General features: G+C 36.3%; 1 long non-coding RNA gene across 1 annotated transcript in view; it reads left to right on the top strand.

The window, feature by feature from the left end:
• The first annotated feature begins 1340 nt into the window (after positions 1 to 1340).
• The window catches only part of LOC121031262 (uncharacterized), a 21239-nt gene continuing 1824 nt past the window's right edge, over positions 1341 to 20755 (top strand). The window contains exons 1-2 of the long non-coding RNA XR_005790633.1: positions 1341 to 1935; positions 19884 to 19891. This is a non-coding gene — a long non-coding RNA (uncharacterized LOC121031262). The remainder of the gene's footprint in view (positions 1936 to 19883; positions 19892 to 20755) is intronic.

Here is a 20755-nt window from a genome sequence, read left to right as displayed (position 1 = left end):
TCCTAGTCAAGGATGCAGACAAACTGACCCTAGGACAGGAGATCTGGATCACAACCCACATGCCATTGAAGGGGTCCTGAAACAGCCTCCTGATAGATGGATGAGCAACACACGTATGACTCATTACCAGAGCCTCCTACTCAACCCTCCACGAGTGCGGTTCCACCCCAGTGCAGCCCTCAATCCTACAACCCTGCTGCCCGACCCTGACCTAGGTGCTCCACTACGTGACTGTGTGGGAATCCTGGAACAGGTACATGGATTCCGGACGGACCTGACCGACCAGCCCCTCCCCGATGCCGAGGCTACTTGGTTCACTGATGGCAGCAGCTTTGTGCAGGAGGGACACAGGTATGCGGGTGCAGCGGTGGTCACCAAAACGGACACCGTATGGGCGGAGGCTCTACCCTCCAGAACGTCAGCCCAGCGAGCAGAGCTCATCACCCTTACCAAGGCGCTAACGTTGGGAGCTAGAAAACGGCTTAACAACTACCGGACTTGGGAGACCCAGTTTTACCAGACCAGCCCAAATACTCCCAGGAGGAGTTACAGCGGATCAAGAAACTCCCCATGGCCCAGGAGATAAAGGGATGGTGGTATACACCTAACAAGGAGCTCGTGCACCAGACTGGCTCAGAGTTTCAATATTAGAGCTCAGGAATCAATATTCACCAACAGACACCAAAATAGAGCAAGTTGTATCTGCCTGCAAGACCTGCCAACTCACCAACGCGAGGGCCACATCAAATAAAAAAAGAACCAGGCTCAGAGGCACCAGACTGGGAGCCCAATGGGAAGTCGACTTCACTGAAGTCAAACCAGGGAAGTATGGTTATAAATATCTTTTAGTATTTACAGACACCTCTGGCTGGGTGGAGGCATACCCAACCAAGCATGAAACGGCTCAGATGGTGGCTAAGAAGCTACTAGAAGACATCTTACCCAGGTATGATTTTCCTGCCATGGTAGGATCAGACAACGGACCAGCTTTTATCTCACAGGTAACACAGGCAGTAGCCAAGGCGGTGGGGCAAACTGGAAATTACATTGTGCTTATAGGCCCCAGAGCTCAGGACAGGTAGAAAGAATGAATAGAACCCTAAAAGAGACCCTTACCAAATTAACCATGGAGACTGGCGGGGACTGGGTGACTCTCCTACCATACGCCCTTTACCGGGTTAGAAACACTTCTTACACTCTGGGTTTTACACCCTACGAGATCATGTTTGGCAGGCCACCCCCTGTTAATCCCAGCCTTCGAGCTGAACTTACTGCTGAGTTTAAAGATCAAGAACTTTTTCTTTCCTTGAGAGGGCTCCAGAGGGCTCCAGAGGGCACCTCCGTGCCATCTACGAGGCTGGCCCGACCCTGGCACCTCATCAGTACAGGCTGGGAGACTGGGTCTACATCAAGAGGCACCACTGAGAGAACCTCGAGCCCCGCTGCAAAGGACCCTACATCGTGGTGCTGACAACCCCCACAGCTCTCAAAGTAGACGGCATCATGACCTGGGCCCATCACACCCACGTTCAGCCAGCGGACCCCTCCTCAATCCGGAAGGACTTTGTCACACGATGAGCCGTCAATCGGGACCAACACAACCCGCTCAAGCTCACCCACCTAATATTGGTAACTTTGTTAACTCTGCATGTCATTGCTGATGCTGCTGGAGTCCCCATGTCCCCAAAACATCACCTGGCAGATCACAGACAGCAGCTTGGGGACAATACTTAATCAGACCTCCCAGAGCCACCCCAGGGACACTTGGTTCCCAGAACTTTGCGTAAACCTCCAAACTCTGTTCCCCTTGTCACCATAAATGCAGCTGGTCCCACGACTGGGTCCGTAAGCTACATGGAATGAAAGGGCAGGCCTACGCCAGCTGACTCCATCTTGTTCTGTGTCCTTCACCTTGACCACACCTCCTCCCCTTGAGTAACCCCCGCCCTTCACCTGCCTAACAGGACTCGGACCCCTGCCCAGCCAATCGGCTGAGGCCACAGACATTACCTCACCAACTGCCCCTAGGCCCCAATAAAACCTTTGTCCTTTTGAAACTCGCTCTCTCTCTCCCGGGTATCTCAATGCTGCGTCGGTGCAGGTAGGGGACTGAGCTCGAGCTAGCTCGAATAAAGGCTCTTTTGCTTTTGCATCGGACTCGGCTCCCTAGTGGTCTTTGGGGATCACGAATTCTGGGCATAACAGGTATACAGAGAGTCTGAACAATATTAACAACTAATTGGAAGTAATTGACATTTACAGGACACTATACTTTGAAAGAATGAACACACACACACAATCTCAATACACGTGGAACATTTACCAAAACAGAACATGTACTAGCCCAATGAATTCACTTAGATATATTTCAAAGGTTAAATCTTATGAAGTATTCTGTCTTACCATAATAAAATTATATTAGCAAACAATAACAAAGAGGTTTTTGGAGATTAAACGACACATTTCCAAATAATCTATAAATGAAAGAAAAAATCCTAAGGTGAACTAGAAAACATTTATAAAAGAATAATAATGTAAACAAAATACATAAAAATATATGGTATGCAGTGAAAGTGGTATTTGGAGGAAAATTTAGAGATTTTAATGCCTAAATTAACGAAAATAAATGACATACGTTTCTATAATTAAAAACCAACAAAACAGAAAATGAGCAACAAAAAGAAAATTTGCATATAAAAAATCAATCATTGAAAATATTAATTTATAAAGATCTAGCAATGCTAATCAAGAAAAAAGAGTAAACATAAATTATCTATATTAGGAATGCAAGATCTATCACAAAAATCCTACATATATTAAAAGAATAAAAAGAGAATATTAAACATAATTTTCTATTACAATTTTTAAAATGCTTTTGTTTATTTTTGAGAGAGAGGGAGAAACAGAGACAGAGTGCAAGTAGGGGAGGGACAGAGAGAGAGGGAGACACAGAATCCGAAGCAGTCTTCAGGCTCTGAGCTGTCAACACAGAGCCCCACGTGGGGCTCAAACTCATGAACTGTGAGATTATGACTCGAGCCAAAGTTGGGGGCTTAACCAAATGAACCACCTAGGCACCCCTAAAAATAATTTTATGTGAATAAGTCTGATAGAAAAAATAATGCAAATTTTGAAAGTCAACTTAGCAAAACTATTAAATAATTTAATTCAAAACAAAGGTCATCCTATGAATAAAACTCCAAGGTCAGATCATTATACTGTTGAATTCTTAAATGAGCTATTTCTAACCTTTTACACACTTTACAGAAGAGAGTTGATTGTTTCACACTTTATTTTATAAGACCAGCATCATCCTAATACCAATACCTAACAAAGAGAATAAAAGAAAACAAATGACCCGCCAATATTACTTATTAGAATAGACACGTGAATATTCAACAAAATATTAACAAATCAATATAGAAAGAGATGAAAAGAATGATCCATTATGAACAACAAATCATGTTCCCTGAATTACAAAACTGATTCCATATTTGAAAACCAAATTTATTGATTTATTCTGATTGTCAACAGAATAAAAGAGAAAAATTGTGTCATCATACAAAAATGTTCATCTTCACCACTTCTATTCCATATTGAAATGGAGTATTACCTAGTGTGATAAGGCAAGAAAAACATACATTTTTAAAAATTAGAAAGGATGAATGCAAATAATCTCCTTTCCTATAGACAGTGCATTCAGCTAACCAGGTATATCTTAAGGAAGGTAGCAAGGGCAAGACCACAGAATTCAAGGTTAAATACAATAATCAATTTTATTTCTGAAGTCTAGCAAAAAAGAAATCTGAAAATAAAATTTTGAAAAGTCAATAGCATTAAATATATAAACTGTTATAGGAAAAATTAGCTAAATATATGAAAGACCTTTTCACTAAAAATTACTAAACATTGCTAAGAGAAATTAAAGAAAATCTAAATAAACCAAAAGGTACACACAATGCATGGATTGAAGATTTATTATTTTTATGATATTCATTATACTCAAGTTTTTCTATGGCTCCTACAAAATAACAATCCTATAATATCAGCAGATATCAAAACTGACAAATTAATTCTAAAATTTATATGAAAATGCAAAGGACATTTTTTCTTTTAAAAAAAGGACAAAAATTGAAGAACTTACACTACCTGATTTTCAGACTTAGTGTAAAGTTACAAAAAAATAAGACAGTCTCGACTTTGTGTTCCATCAGAATTACAGATCAATTAAACAGTTTAGAAATATATCAGTTAATGATATATAGCCAATAGATTTTTGATAGTGGCTATAAACTAATTCAATGTGGAAAGAATAGTCTTTTCAGAAAGTGGCTCTAGATCAACTGAATCTCTACATTAAAAAATATAAAAAAGACGAAGAACTTCAGTCCCTAACTCCACCATTGTCAAAATTTTGAAATGGATCAATAAGAAAGGAGAAAATCATCACAAACTCGGGGTAGGCAAACACTCTGCATAAACAAGAGATAAATACCACTGTACCACTAAGACTTGGTAATATCCATAAGAGAGTTAAATATATTTCATTCAAATTAAAAACTACTGCTTTTTTAAAGATACAATTATGAAATTAAAAATACAAGCCAAAGAATGGAAGGAAAAAATGTATATATATGTATACATAATACAGTTGATCGTGAACAGCATGGGGGTTATGGGTGTTGACACCCCCCACCCCTCACACAGTCAAAAGTTCATGTATAACTTCTGAAACCTCCAAAACTTAGCTGCTAACAGCCTACTGTTGACCAGAAGTCTTAGAGATAACATAACTAGTCGATTAACACATATTTTGTACGTTAAATTATATACTATATCTTTATATGAAAGTAAGCTAGAGAAAAGAAAATGTTACTGAGAAAATCATGAGGAGAAAATCCATTTGCAGTACTGTACTGAACTTACCCAAAAGAAAAATCTGTATATAAGTTGACCTGCACAGTTCAAACCCCTGCTATTCAATGGTCAACTGTGTATGTATTGAGTTTACCTACAAACACACAAACTCACAGAAAAAGGACTGTACCAATAATTCATAAGAATATTTAAAAAGTCAGTAATAAGGAGACAAATAACCATATAAAACAATGGGTAAAATATTTGAACATACATTTCATTAACAGCATTAAGCACATGCAAATACGTTTAACATCAGTCATCAAAGAAATGTAAATTATATTCACAATAAGATTATTTTTTCACACTAGGATGTTTTTTTTAAACGGCAACTATTTGATAATTTAATGGCAATTTAAAATTAAGCGCTGGCAAGCAGGTCGTATAACTGGAAGATTCATCAATGCTGGGAAGTATTTTAGTAGTTTTAGTCCTAGGTATTTTATACAAGAGTAATTAAAATATAATTTCAAAAAAAAAAAAAGAAGAACCTTAAATTAGAGCCAATCCTAATGTTTATCAACAGGAGAACGGAAAACAAATTGTGGTATATTCTCATAATGGAATATAACTCACCAGTAAGGAATAAACAACAGATAAACGTAGTAATAAGAATGAATGAATCTCAAAACTAGTATACTGTTCAAAAGAAGACACATACAGAAGAGTACAAATAAAATGTTTCCATTTATATGAAGTTCTGGAACAGCCAAAATTAATCAGTAGGGACACAGCTGATAAGTGATTGCCTGAGGTAGGATGGGAGATAGGCAAATATTGCACTGTAAAAAGGAAAAAGAAGCTTTCTGGTATGATGGGAATGTTTTCAAATTTTGATTGGGTGCTGGCTGCACGGGTGCATACATTTGCCAAAATTTATCAAACTATATGATGAGTACATTTAATTTTATGTACATTATGTATTTTATGTATGTTGTTCAACAACAACAATAAGAACAAAACAAAGCAAAAAAAAAAAAAACTAGCGTAGTCTATTATTATTGATTCTAGAAAAAAAAAAATCTTGGGGAGCCTGGGTGGCTTAGTCAGTTAAGCATCTGACCTCAGCTCAGATCATGATCTCACGGTTTGTGGGTTTGAGCCCTGCATTGGGCTCTCTGCTGACAGCTCCAAGCCCGGAGCCTGCTTTGGATTCTGTGTCTCCCTCTCTCTTTGCCCTTCCCTCTTTCTCTGTCTCTCAAGAATAAATAACCATTAAGAAAAATAGAAAAAAAAATCTCTAGCCTCGCTTTTGAACTCCCAACATTAGAGGGATCACTGCATATTATTGCATCATACACTTTTAATATACAATGAAGGACCACTAAATCCTTAAAATGTTAAAATCATCTTTCTATTCAGAGTTTTTAGCAAAGTTGGGATTAAAGTCCAGACTCCTTAATCATTATCTAGTGTCACCTCAATGATATGATGTGGTCCTCCAACAAATTCACATTGTTAAGGATATGGAATAATTTATTATACATGTTACCCATATTTATCAATGGTTCACTATGGTAAGTATTCATGCACTGAAATAGAAATGGGTCGTTGTGGTTTGGTCCATCTCCTTAGTTTATGAAAGAATAAACTGCGCATTTTTTTTATCTTATTTTTGAAAGTTCCCAAATTTGTGAAAACTAAGTAGATTTCTATGGCAAAGAAAACAAATTCCACCTCAAGTATGCAGCATCAGCTTGCGATATGGACAGCTTCCTGACCCATGCTCCTGTGCCAAGGTTGATTCAGGAATAAAGCACCCCAATCATTTCATCTCATAAATCCAGATCCTTATTTTTCTGACTATGCACAAGAAACACATAGACCTCAAAGACAGACAAAATGAGGTAAAAATGACTGAACTGAGAAGATTGCTTTTAAGTACTTTCTACAGAGATGTCACTTCATTTACAGGCCATTAGAAACAATTATCACCTTCTCCCTGAGGAGAACTTTGCTTTTCCTTTTTTCCCCATAACTTGATATTATCTTCCATTTTTGACATAATATTCAGTTTTTCAAGCCACCAACAATGTTGTCAGCTAATTCTAATTTGTAATATCCAACTGTGAATATGAAAATAATTTGTGGGAATACCTCTCTTAATAACTAATTTTTTCTTGATCTCTTGCCTCATTCAAACAATAATCCCTAAAGTAAATGAAAAGGAAATGTGATTGCTATTTGTTATATGTTTTGACTATTATAAAGTCTAGATTTAGTTCATATACCTTTATATCCTCATATATTTTAATCCATTACAATTTTTTTTTCTTTCCCACCACTTTGGAAATGCTTTTACTAAATTTATGATGACCCCCAAATTGCCAAATCAATTAATACTCTATTTTCAATCATTAATGTATTTGACTTTTAGGGGCACCGGACGGTTCAGTCAGTTGAGCATTAAACTTCAGCTGAGGACATGATCTCACAGTTGGTGGGTTTGAGTCCCACGTTGGGCTCTGTGCTGACACCTTGGAGCCTGGAGCCTGCTTCGGATTCTGTGTCTCCCTCCCTCTTCTCTGTGCCCCTCCCCTGCTCATGCTCTTTCAAAAATGAATAAACATTAAAAAAAAAATAATGTATTTGACTTTTGTTAACACAATTATCCCTGTTTACCACTCTAACTTTTGAAATTCCATGAATTCTAGACACCATGTTTGCCTAGCTTAGTTCCTATGTGCCTGAAAGTACTATTTTTTTTTTTAATTTATTAGCTCCACTTTCAAAATCCATTACCATATTTTAGTATTCTCTGAGATTTTGTCCTCAACCTGCTTATAGTTGTCTATAGATACCACCTGGGATAACTTCATAAGATTACTTCTACCAAAACATAACTGTTGAGTCTCAGATCTTTATTCCCTCTTTTGTTCTCTCTCCTGAGCTCCCAATTCAGTCACTTATCTGGAAATTTCCAATTCAATAAACCACTGGCAATCAAAGCTTAACAAAACAAATATAGTATTCAGTATCTTCATACTCACTCCACTCTGTTTCTCCTATATTTATTGTCTCAGTGACTGGTGTTTAGATGTCCATCTTACAGATGACATAACAGTCTTACCAACTGTCTTATACATTCAAGCATTAAAACATTTCTTATATCTATTTAACCCTCTCTATCTCTACTGCTACTACCATTGTTTAGATTCTCATTATTTCTTTTCTGAATCATTAGAACAACTTTGTTTTAGAACTTCTTATTGTCAATATTTTCCCTTTCTGGGCTTTCCTCTACCTGCTGCTAGAATACTCTTTGTTAAAAACCTAATTTAACTCCCCTGCATAAAGACATTTTGGGCTATAAACTTTAAATCAATCACTTCTTGTAAAAGACCCTTTGTTATGTGCCTTTAAACTACTTCTTCAATCTCATTTCCTCTTACTTATACCTGACATTTCAAGCAATAACCTTTTGTTTTGAATACCCTGAATAAACTAGTGTTTTTATATGTTTGAGTTTTTGCACATATCAGTGTCTTATGTTCTCATTTCTTCTCTTTATTATTCCACCTGGGATCATCTATTTACTCCTCAATACTTAATTGGATTGCTTTTTCCTTCAGGACTCTAATATCTGCTGTCTATCTAGCCACACAAACACATATATACACTCATGATTGCATAGAAAAGCAGAGATTAAGAATCTTGTTTTTTTTTTTTAATGTTTATTTATTTTTCAGCAAGAGAGAGACAGAACACAAGTGGGGGAGGGGCAGAGAGAGAGGGAGACACAGAATCCAAAGCAGGCTCCAGGCTCCCAGCTGTCAGCACAAAGCCCGAGGCAGGGCTCAAACTCATAAACCTTGAGATCATGACCTGAGTAGAAGTCAGAGGCTTAACCAACTGAGCCATCCAGGGGCCCCAGGAGTCTTGTTTTTCTATCTGCTTACAAAGAAAACCATTTTTAAGAAGAAATTCCCTCCAAAATAGCATTGGATGAGAGATTTTCACACCATTGTCTATCAGGTCTTCTCAGAAGCTAAGGTCTCCTTACCTTTATAATACAGATACAATATTTACCAGTTTCTGTTATAGATTATTTCTATAATAGGCAGATACAGACAGACACAGATAGAAAGATGGATGGATGGATGGATGGATGGATGGATGTGATACAATCTTTGGTAACTCACTGCATTTTTCTGGACCTTATTCTTCTCTTCCATAAAATGAAATGTTTATCTTAGATATCTAAGTTTGCTTCCATTCTTGAAATTTAAACTTAAATGACTCTAAATATCTCCTTGTGTTTTTCTCAGAAGAAATCATTTACATTAATTTCACACTTGGATTATGGTCATTTTTGTGTGCACAGATTTGATAATCAAATAAATACATCTCATATATACTCTCGATATATATTTCACTATAATAAGATTTTAAAGCTGAATTTATAACTAGACAGAAAATAGATATGGAAATACGAAGGATTACATTTCCATCTGTAGTGAGATGAATTAAAGTCATTCCTTCAATTTATAAAAAAAATTGCTAATGTTTATTTATTTTTGAGAGAGAGAGAGTGTGAGAGAGAGAGAAAGAGCAGGGTAGGGGCAGAGAGAGAGGGAGACACAGAATCTGAAGCAGGCTCCAGGCTCTGAGCAGTCAGCACAGAGCCCAACGCAGGGCTCAAACTCAGAAACCACAACATCATTACCTGAGCTGAAGTAGGACGCTTAACCATAAAGTCATTCCTTTGTATGCACAGTTGTTCTAATTTAGAAAGCATGTCTCTGCCTTTGGAAATATGCCAACAAAAGGTTAAGTTAGATATTCTATTCTGTGCCACTACTGCAGTTAGCCTCTTTAGACCTTTATTAACTTCTTAAATTACTAGCTCACTGTAGACACTGCATGTTTTCCTGCATTGTGAAAAAATATATATTAGGAGCCAAAATGGCTTAGTGTCAAGACAAGCAAGCTGGAAGTCCAAACGTTTGAATCCCTCTTTTGTCACTGTCTTATACAAACTTTTGAGTGAGTTCCTTATCAGTCGTTGCCTCTGTTTCCAATAAATAAGACAATAGGTATAGAAACAAAGTGACCTTTTCAGGAAAAAAGCCACTTTATCATTTGGTAAAATATTATTTCATATTAGCGTGTAAACACACATATATTGCTTTTTATCATCTTTATTTCATCATTCCTATCCAGTTGTAAGCTAAAAGATAGGAACACAGGAGTTAGTATCCTTGTTTGTCCTCTGCTTTCAAGGAGACAAACTGTTCTTTCCAATTGCTGTAATATATCCTTGGTGAAGAAGGAGGGAGAGAGAGCAGAGATGGATGGAGGTTTAGCAGAGATATTTTTCTAATTGTTAGGAAAAGGTAATAGATTATTAGTTCTGTTATACTGTGACTCACACTCAAGAGAATAAGAGAGAGTGAGGAATAATCCTGTTCTGACATTGTCTTTGGAAAAAACACCATGCACAAAGCAGCAAACAAAACCCAAGACAAAGAGGTGGAGTAAGTGGAGAATGATCTTGTGGGAATTCTCATAATTATTAAATATTCACGTCCTTTATCTCATGCCAACTATTGAAACTGACCTCACTGTACCAGGAAAAACGACTCAAGTATCCATCTAGGACAAACTGGAAAAGATGCAGAGCAATTTCACACGAGCAAATAAGTTTCAGGATAAACAAATTTGCTCCTCTCTAGAATGAATTTAACGGTCATTGCGGTAGGTCTTGTAAACACACCTCGCCCTAACTAGACATCTTGTTAGTACAGCAGTATTCACCAAAATAAAAATCATACTCATCTACCTCCTGAAGTCCTTCACGGTTTGGCTGGATAACAGCAGAAACATTTAAATACACAAATCCTATTCACTGACTGCAATGATAAACACTGCGTAGCATAAAACAGAAAACAAATCCATGAAGCAACAGAGTCAGGAGAAAAAGACCGTTTCTTCTTTATCCTGATTTTTAAATATTTCATTTACCCCCTTAGCCATGCCTAGTTTCTCAGTATTGCTTGCTTTTCAAAGACTCAGGCAGCACTCCTGCTACATTAGAATGACAGGTTTAAAGTGCCATCATTCTCAATGTAATGTTGTGAGGGTTTTTCCTGAATTTTTAATGTGAAGAGCTAAACTTTAGTATTGATGTCTTCTGGAAACTGATTATTATGAAAACATCTTGGTCAATAAATTGTGGAAGCTCACAGAGATTCAAAATTGAAATAAATAATCATATACATTTTGTCTAACAGAGGATACTTTACCAGTATGAGGTAAATAAGCCATAAACGTGTGAGAATATTAATTCTTATAAAAAATTGAACAACATAGTGTGTAGTATCATTATGACACAAAATACTTACCTGGGTGAAACTGTGAAATGAATAATTCAAATTTCTTATTTTCATCAAATATCTAGCTCTTTTAAAGTAACACAAAAATAGCAGAAGCATCTCTAAAGTTATTTTGCGCTAGGGAATATTCTCTAAAGAGCTGAGTAATAAGGAAAAGCCTGAAAAAATTGAGCATTTGTTCCAAGAATAATTGAAATTTGATGTAGATAAAAATATAGTACATTTCTTTAATTTTTTTACCCTTTTAAATTTCTTTTATAAATCTACTCCAACTGTATCTAGAAAATACCAAATGGAAGAGTTGTAATAGACATAATGAGGAGTTTCAGAATCTCCTTAAGCTGTGCCCAAAATTATACAGTAATTGTATTAGAGCTACATAAAATTTTTTAGATCTACTTTAATTTTTTTTCATCATCTATTGTTTATACCCATGTGGAATTCAGCCAGAGGTATGATTCTGTGATCTTTTTTTTTTTTTTTTTTTTTTTTTTTAATTTATTTTTGGGACAGAGAGAGACAGAGCATGAACGGGGGAGGGGCAGAGAGAGAGGGAGACACAGAACCGGAAACAGGCTCCAGGCTCCGAGCCATCAGCCCAGAGCCCCACGCGGGGCTCGAACTCACGGACCGCGAGATCGTGACCTGGCTGAAGTCGGACGCTTAACCGACTGCGCCACCCAGGCGCCCCTATGATTCTGTGATCTTACCATTACTGCTCTGAAACTTGAAAGCAGCTGGTGGAACTTGCTGTATCTGGGAATTAAAAAACCTCACTGTTGATCTACTTATTGAACAAACAACTGAACCCTGTTTTGGGTGTGGCAGCGTGGGATTTACACGATGCAGATTAAGACATAATCACTACCCTTAGAGGAAACAGCAGCAACAGAAATTCCATGAAAGAATAATATACTTCAGAGACTAGTGGGTACCTATCCTATTGATACTTCTTGACTAAACTCTACTACTTACCATATGACTTGGACTGCAAAATAATTTCCTACTGGCTCCATCTTTGGGATAATTTGGGGATCAAGAAGACAATTGGACATAAACATATAAGAAGATGGAATGAAAATTCAAATTTTCACAGTGCTTTTAGAAATGTTCTAAATATTTTATGCTCCAAACAGGACACTTGCCAAACCTCTTCCTCAGCCAAACTGTTAAAATATATTTCAGGGAAGCATGTATCTATGACCTTTAACTATGAACCCAAAATGAGAATACTTATTGAAAATCCTCACAGATCCTGGGAAGCCATGCAACTAAGAATTACCTTCATCTGACCCTACCCCATCTTCAAGGCTAACCTGGGCACAAATATGAAATTGGAGAACTTCTCATACAGTTAAGCATATATCCTATCATATACATTCATTTCGAAGTTAGAGCGTGTGTGTGTGTGTGTGTGTGTGTGTGTATGTGTGTGTGTGTTAAAAAGTTAATGTCTTCTTCTAATCTCTGGCGCCCTGTTTTCATTTCAATGTTTTTGGACTATCAGTTGATTCATTTATTTGGAGAGAGCCCTTTCCAATTACTGTGTTATCATCACACATAAACTCCTTCCATTTTCTTTCATGTAAAAATTAACAGTATTCCTTATGGTATTTTATTTAAGTATATTGTATTATTTAGGATGTTCCCCTATTCAAAAGACAGGAGTCTAGCTGACTTTTCATATTTTATGGGAACTATATACATAAGTTAATAGTTTTGCTAGATACATTTTAAGACATCTTTCTAGCCCTTAATGCTTTGAATCTATGGATGTCTGCTCTTGGTACTTAGATGTTTTCCTATTTAATCTTATGGTGTCTATACAAATGATATCTAGGTTCAGACTATGTAAGGAAAAATAGAATCTCTGGGGCATTTTCTTTCTATGCTTAAAGAATTTTGCTAGTGGAGGATTTAGTAGCCTGGGACATAGGAGAGTACAGAAGAAGACAGCTATTCTAATTTGGGGCCCACTTATGAATTATTATTACACACATGAAAAAGTCCTCATAGAGGCAGGGTGTGGGAGAAAGGCAAGAGGTGTCAAATATACAAGCTTCAAACGTCATTTCCAAGAATGGGGTGATGGTGACCATATAGTTTCACCCTTTTTCCTGGGTAATCTTGCAATGTGTAAGAACCATGAAGAACAATCTTCATGATAGCTGCAAATCATAATACTAAGCCCCAAATTTGGCTGCACTCTTCCATAGTACCGAAAGGAATTTCTGTTAGTTTTCTGGTGAATTCCTTTCCATAAAAATCTGGACAAATCTTTAAAAATGAAGGCAAAACTGGAAGCATCCTCTTTCCAAGTCCACTATATATGTCTACCTAAAAAAAAAAAAAAAAATATGTGGGCCATGCTGAAATGGATCTTAGCTCTATTATTCAATTATTTAATCTACTCAGAACCCAAGAAGTTCTAAGTGTGGCTTGTCTGGGTAACCTTGATGAAAGTCCCTGAAGTTCCCTAAATCTGTACTTCCTTATCTTTTAAATAGGAATGCTAAAGTCTTACCAATTATCACTCATTTTAAAAAGGAAGTGCTAAGGTGGCTGGCATTCTATAAGCCTGTAATAGGACACCATTTTAAACTCATCATTAACGTGTGTCCTTAGGGTATGCAGCTCAGAAACTAGCAGTCCTTAATTGGACTTTATTAGACTTAAGGGAATCCAAGGATCTCTCCACAGTGAGAACAGCTCAAGTGCAAAGCATGGAGTCAGAACAGTCATGGAGAATGTCAGGAGAAGGACAAAGTAACATTCTCAGGGCTCTAGGAATAGAAGTGATTATCTTTCTTGTTTTGATATTATCAACATGCTTTCACAATCCCACTGGCCAGAATCACATAATCAGCAATTCCTTGGGTGACCTAAAAGAACTTTTTGAACTTGTAAAATGAATTTGTAAAATTCAGACACATATACAAAACAAAAACCCACCAACTGATAAAGGCCCAGATAGTAAAATGATTAGGCTTGTGAGTGAATGAGCAAGTGTGTATAATATTCTGAGGCTGATAACGTAAAGCATAAAGTTATAAATGTTAAAGATAAACTCAGCATTTCTTTAGAGATTTTGAAAGCATACAGTAATATAGAAAAATAAATTTATTGGGTATAAATTTTATGGCATAAACTGCAGGGCTGAATGTACGAGAAACTCTAGTCAAGAAAGATAAAACAGTCAATTTCAAAGAACTTTTACAATTAAAAGTGAATATTATCAGGGCAAGGTAAGAAATGGATGGGAACATAATAATTGGACAAGAACAAGCATTTATTGAAGATATGCGGTCACAACTAAAATGAGTAATTTTCTAATCTTCAGTTTGATCTATAAAGTGTTAGTTTATACAGTCTCATAAATACAAACACTTTCAAATATAATCTCAGACAAACAAGAAATGTTTTCCTGTTGTCATTTACCTGAAATCAAATTACAGACTTCTTCCCTTTTGTATGACTCTTTTAAAACCTTTCCTTTTGGTATCTCTGAGACTGCTCACGTTCACCAGTATCTTATTCCATATTCTTCCTGAACACTCCGTATTTCTCAGTTCCCATGCATGTAGTTATGTAACTGGAACCTACTTTCTGATCTTCTGATTGTCCAGTGGAACAGAAGTTATAATGATTTAGGCCATATGGAGGTCTGGGTATCAACTTTCCCATACAAATGCTCATGCTACTTTTTACCCACCTATGCAGCAGAAAGGAAAGGACTCTAAGGTCTTATCTGAAGAAATCACATGACAAAGAAACCTGGATTCCTGAGACACCATGTAGAGTAGAGCTGCTCTGGAGAAAGGCCAGACCAGGAATATTCACATTAATACTTTAGATATATAAAAGTGAGTTTAAGAGATTTCTGTAATTACTATAGTAGTTAGTCTACTCTGAGTAATGCTAATAATACTGTCAAAACAGTTTATCATTCTGGCTTCCCAAAGACTGTTAGGAGTGGTTTCATCTGCAATCTACAAAAGCTATACACATTGATATTATCTTTGGTCTCTGTATTTTATTTACCCAGATTCTCTGTAGTTTCTTTCTCAGATTGAGAAACAAAATTCGTCAGATTCATCCGTTCTTATTATTTCCTAACAAAACTCCCGAATTCTGGTTTGAGTCATCTTTTCTAGAATTACTGCAACAGCATCCTAAATAATCACTCTTGCTTCACTCTGCCTTTTGCAAACTGTATGTAGTAGTTTCAAGCCATTTTAACCTGGCTTGAAAGGCTCTTGGTTATCTCATCTCTTTTACCTCATGTCTCTTCAACATGGATGACTTGTTTTTGTCCACAAGTCACTTAACGCCCCATGTTGACTTTTGTTTTGATGTCTTCACTGATTTAGAATGACCATTCATTTTTCAATTCAAGTGCACATATTTTATAAACAAACAAACAAACAAACAAACAAACAAACAATGTCCAACATGGAGCTTGAATCTCACAACCCCAAGGTCAAGAGTCGTATGCTCTCCTGACTGAGCCAGCCGGGCACCTGCATATATTTTAAATTTTATAGTCTTCATAAGCGATCCAATACCCACCTTGAGAGACAGGCCACTTATGCTGATGTCTTCTGTGTCCTGCACTAATATGAATTATTCTATTTGGTTCATATGTTCATTACAACCTATTCAACCCTTTATTTCCAATATCATAGCAAACAACAGTTAGTGTTATTTTTTAATAAATTAGGATCTCAGAATTAATGAACTATAGAAATGATCCCTGAAAGTATAGTCTTTAAGGATCTCAGAATGATATTCAATATATGATCTAATTATTCTACTTCTTAGTTAATGATGAATTTGTTATTAAAATATTAAATATTCAAGAGAAATAAAAAATGTTTTCATAAAAAGAAAAAACGAAGGAGAGAACAAAGTTGAAAAACTAACATGAGATTGAAGAGAAAGAAGGCTTTAATTCTGTTGGTTTAACATATAGAATAATTGTTCTGTTTTGTATAGAGGTTATCAAAAAACATATTCCTAGGCCCCACACTTACATTGTTAAAACAGTCTCTCAAGAAGATCTAACATGTAAGTAAACATAGTTGACTCTAGAATGTCCCTAGATATTCTGTTAATAAACAGTTTTAACTTCTTAGTAAACAACTTGAATTAATAATACATGGAAAAGAAAATATCCTCTGCTATACTAGAACCAATAGGCTAAATTATTATAGTTTAGCATCTTTTTTTTTATAAAATTTTTTTTTAACGTTTATTTATTTTTGAAACAGAGAGAGACAGAGCATGAACGGGGGAGGGTCAGGGAGAGAGGGAGACACAGAATCCGAAACAGGCTCCAGGCTCTGAGTGGTCAGCACAGAGCCTGACACGGGGCTCAAACTCACAGACCGCGATATCATGACCTGAGCCAAAGTCGGACGCTCAACCGACTGAGCCACCCAGGCGCCCCTAGTTTAGCATCTTTAATAATATGTTTCATAGTATAGCAAAAACATTAGAAAAATTGGAATCAGATAGAAGAGGGATCAGATTCAGCCTCTGCACTTCCTAGAATTACCAATATGGACACATTATTTCATATCATTCAGGCTGATTCCTCAAATATAAATTGGGGATAATACCTAACTCCCAGAATTTTTGGTAAGATTAAGTGACAAATTTTAATGAAGATCATAATCGAGTGCCTATCTATCTGATGTGCAGAAAAAAGTTAATAGATATCAGTGCCTACCACCTTTGTCTTGATTTGTCCACGTAAATTCAAACATTTTTACATTTAAAGCCAAATGATTTTTTTTTTAATTTTTTTTTTCAACGTTTATTTATTTTTGGGACAGAGAGAGACAGAGCATGAACGGGGGAGGGGCAGAGAGAGAGGGAGACACAGAATCGGAAACAGGCTCCAGGCTCTGAGCCATCAGCCCAGAGCCCGACGCGGGGCTCGAACTCACGGACTGCGAGATCGTGACCTGGCTGAAGTCGGACGCTTAACCGACTGCGCCACCCAGGCGCCCCTAAAGCCAAATGATTTTTAACATAAACCATGATCAAAATTTTCACTGAGAGAATTTTAAAGTAATTTCAATATCATGATTTCTTATCACACTTTTTCTATTTTGTATTCCACCAACAATGTCTTCATCTTCTCCTTTTCTTTTCCAGTAAATACTAGTGAAGTGACAACCACACACCAAACTATATAGATGAAAAAAAAAAAAAGAATTGCATTAGTTATCTCTTGCTGTGTAATAAATTAACACAAATTTAATGACATACAACAACAAATATTTATTATATCAGTGTTTCTGAGAGTCAGAAATATAAGAGTAACTTACCGAGGGGTTCTGGTTTGGGGTCTCACATGAGGTTAGAGTCAAGACAGTAGCTGGAGTTTGAGTCAGCTTAAGACTTGAATGGACTAAAAGATGTGCTACCAATTTGGCTCAACCATACATCTGTTGACTAGAGATGTCAGTTTCTCACTGGTTATTAGTAGGAAATCTCATTCCTTAAAATGTGAATTTCATATAGTTGCACAGAAATGACTTTATAACATACTAGGTAGTTTATCCAATGCACACTAGAACATTGAGGCTTAAAATTACGATGGCAAAACTAGCTCTAGTTTAGACCGTCCCTTTCAGTCCAAGCTGACATTGTTTCCACCAATATAATTCTTTTAAAACTGTTTGGATCTTCTGTTGATCTTAATGTGCTAAAAGTCAAATTGACAAATCTCTTTAATATATATTCCTTTTTACTTTATACTTAAGCTAATGAGCATTATCCTTAAGCTTTTTAGCATCCCTATAACTTGGGTTAGAGGATCTGTGATGCATACTCTTAAAAGTTTTTAGAGCACTTTTTCCCCTGACTGAATAGCATTCTGAGGCATCACCTTAGAGCTTTATGATGTATTAACAAAGATTTTACAGTCCCAGCTTTGATTTCATCTGTAGAGCATGTTTTCTTGGTGGTGTTTGCTATCTGAAGTGGTTGAGAAATTTCAAAGCAATAAAATCCTTGCTCCTTTGTGTTTAACAATGCTTATAATTCAGTTCATCTGTCTATTCTCACATTTTACCATGAGCATCAAGAAGAAATCAGATGGCCTTTTCAACATTTAGTCTAGAAAGCTCCATAGCCAGATCTTCCAAGTCATTAGGTACATTCTCTACACTGCATGTTTTTGCAGGCATAGTTGTTGCTTACCTTTTTCCTACTACACCAAAGACCTCCTTTCCTCCTGGCTTTACTAAGATATGGATAAATTTATTTTCAGCTCTCATGCAGAGCTTCCTAAACTGTCACCATTCTTCTAGACAGAGTTTCTTTAAGGCTTGTAACAACTTCTATGACTTTTCTTTTCAAAATCCTACCAGTTTTATCCACTGACTGGTTCCAAAGACATTTTACATCTCTGTCATGGCAGCATGATGAACCACGTCCAGTTACTTTGTATTGATTATAATCTAGGCTTAGAAGTTATTCTGTAATTTCTACTGCATTCTATTTGTCAGAAGGTCATAAACTATAGCCCACACTCAAGGAAAGGGGATCTAAACTTACTTTTTGGAGGGAAAAGTGTCAAAGTATTTGATTTGTGGCCATATTATAAAACTCCGCAGAAAGAAAAGTAATAATAAGACATATTATTACTTCAAGGCTTTCATAATTGGCAAAAGTAACAAATACATAAATAAGCATGATATAATATAATGTATGCTTGAATAGATTTATGTGAAACAATTTTTTTAGATGCAGAGGAAGGAATACTATATTTATGTCATTTGAATGAGTTTGTAAACTTTAAGGGTGAATAGCATTCACAATTCAGAGAAACTGGAAAATGGTATTCTAGGCATAGAAGACACCGTGAAAAAATTGAGGTAGATGAAAAGCATGAGTGGTTTTGGGGAATAGTACTAAGGTCCACAGAGATATCTCATAAGAATGTCAAAAGTATGGAGTTGCAGGATACGGTGTTTGTTGGTGTATAAATGTTAAGAGAATTATATACTATACTATAATACGGAGTTTGAACACAAAATCCAAAGAAGATTGATTTTACAAGCATGACATTTCTTGGAGGTTTCAACATTTTATTATAAAATTCATGTGGCATTTCATGCTATTCTATAATAAATCAGTATTTATATTTAAAAAGTTTACTAGCCCTTAAGTAAATTTTTCATTCATGGAAAAAGTGCAATTATTTACACTTTGACTTCACATACAGTTCACATGTTGTCAAGTAATCTTTGAGTGATCCAAAGTAAAGATGCAATCCATGGCATAGTTAGCAATGCTGAAGGCATAAGGAGATATTTTTAAAGAGGGTATTATAGTAAGATCTGATTTTGAGAGAGTTAATTGGGGATAATGAAGACTAAAACCTGCATTTTGGGAAGTCAGGAAGGGCACAGTATTGAAAGAGACGATTAAAGTTTGAACAGTAAAAGTGTAACTTAAGAGAAGAACCAGTTACAAGATAATTTATAGGAAAACAGACCCACTTCCTAGAATTAACTGAATCATTTGCACTTCACAAAATGTTATTTTCAAACAACTGGCTCAGCCAACTGTGCATAGACTGTATTTCTCTCAGGGAGTCATTCATTCAGTTCTCAGTCCATCTTGTAACAATCACCATTGATGAGAGAACTGTGAACAGAATACAGTCAGAAAACATTCTATTCCAGAGATTCTACTTCATTTTTCAATAATGACTACCTATTTCCACAACAAGTCTGAAAGAAGGCTATTTAAATGACTGTATCTTTATTTATTTAGCCAGGAAAACTAAATGTTAGGATTTGTTAACTTTAAAATTGTTGCTGTGTTGAAGAGGCCAAGGGCTAGTTCAGAGATTACATACTATACCTATAGACTCCAAACGTAACAAACTCAATCCACAAGTCAATTTTCACAAAAAAGAAATAAAAGATTTATGTTGCTAAGACTGCTTTCAAATGAAAATGTAATATTTTTCAAATAATGTCAAAATATATATTAGTTACATAAAAAACTGGCCCTTCTTATATCCCTATACCTTCAACTTTAGCAGCTCACTATTGGACCTGAAAGAACTCAAGTAGAAAATAAAATCTGTCTCCTGATTCACCCCACAAACCCAGCTTCTGATGTGGCAGAGAAAAAACAAGGCGACTGCTGTTTAAATCTTGTTTTTTAAGAGGGTGACATAAATCATGTATACTGAGAGTTGCGGATGTATAAATGCCTTACTTATCTTCCATTAACAGTCAATTAGCCTGAGGAGAAAACTTTTAGTAGAAGGTGTGGGAGGAATTGTCAGAATGCATACCGGAGGCGGATCAAAAAGTAATAATGATCTCCCTGCCAAGATGCCTCCTACTCCCCAAATCCCCATGAAATCTCAACAATCCCGGAGTTAAGCAGATGTGATTCTATATGCTTAAGACAGAGAGAAGGAAAACACACACACACACACACACACACACACACACACACACACACACACA

This window comes from Herpailurus yagouaroundi, unplaced genomic scaffold (assembly GCF_014898765.1).
Source record: "Herpailurus yagouaroundi ecotype Mexico unplaced genomic scaffold, PumYag 141, whole genome shotgun sequence".
Taxonomy (NCBI): Eukaryota; Metazoa; Chordata; class Mammalia; order Carnivora; family Felidae; genus Herpailurus; species Herpailurus yagouaroundi.
The sequence above is the reverse complement of the archived record's forward strand: the minus strand, read 5'-3'. Positions and strand labels throughout refer to the sequence as shown.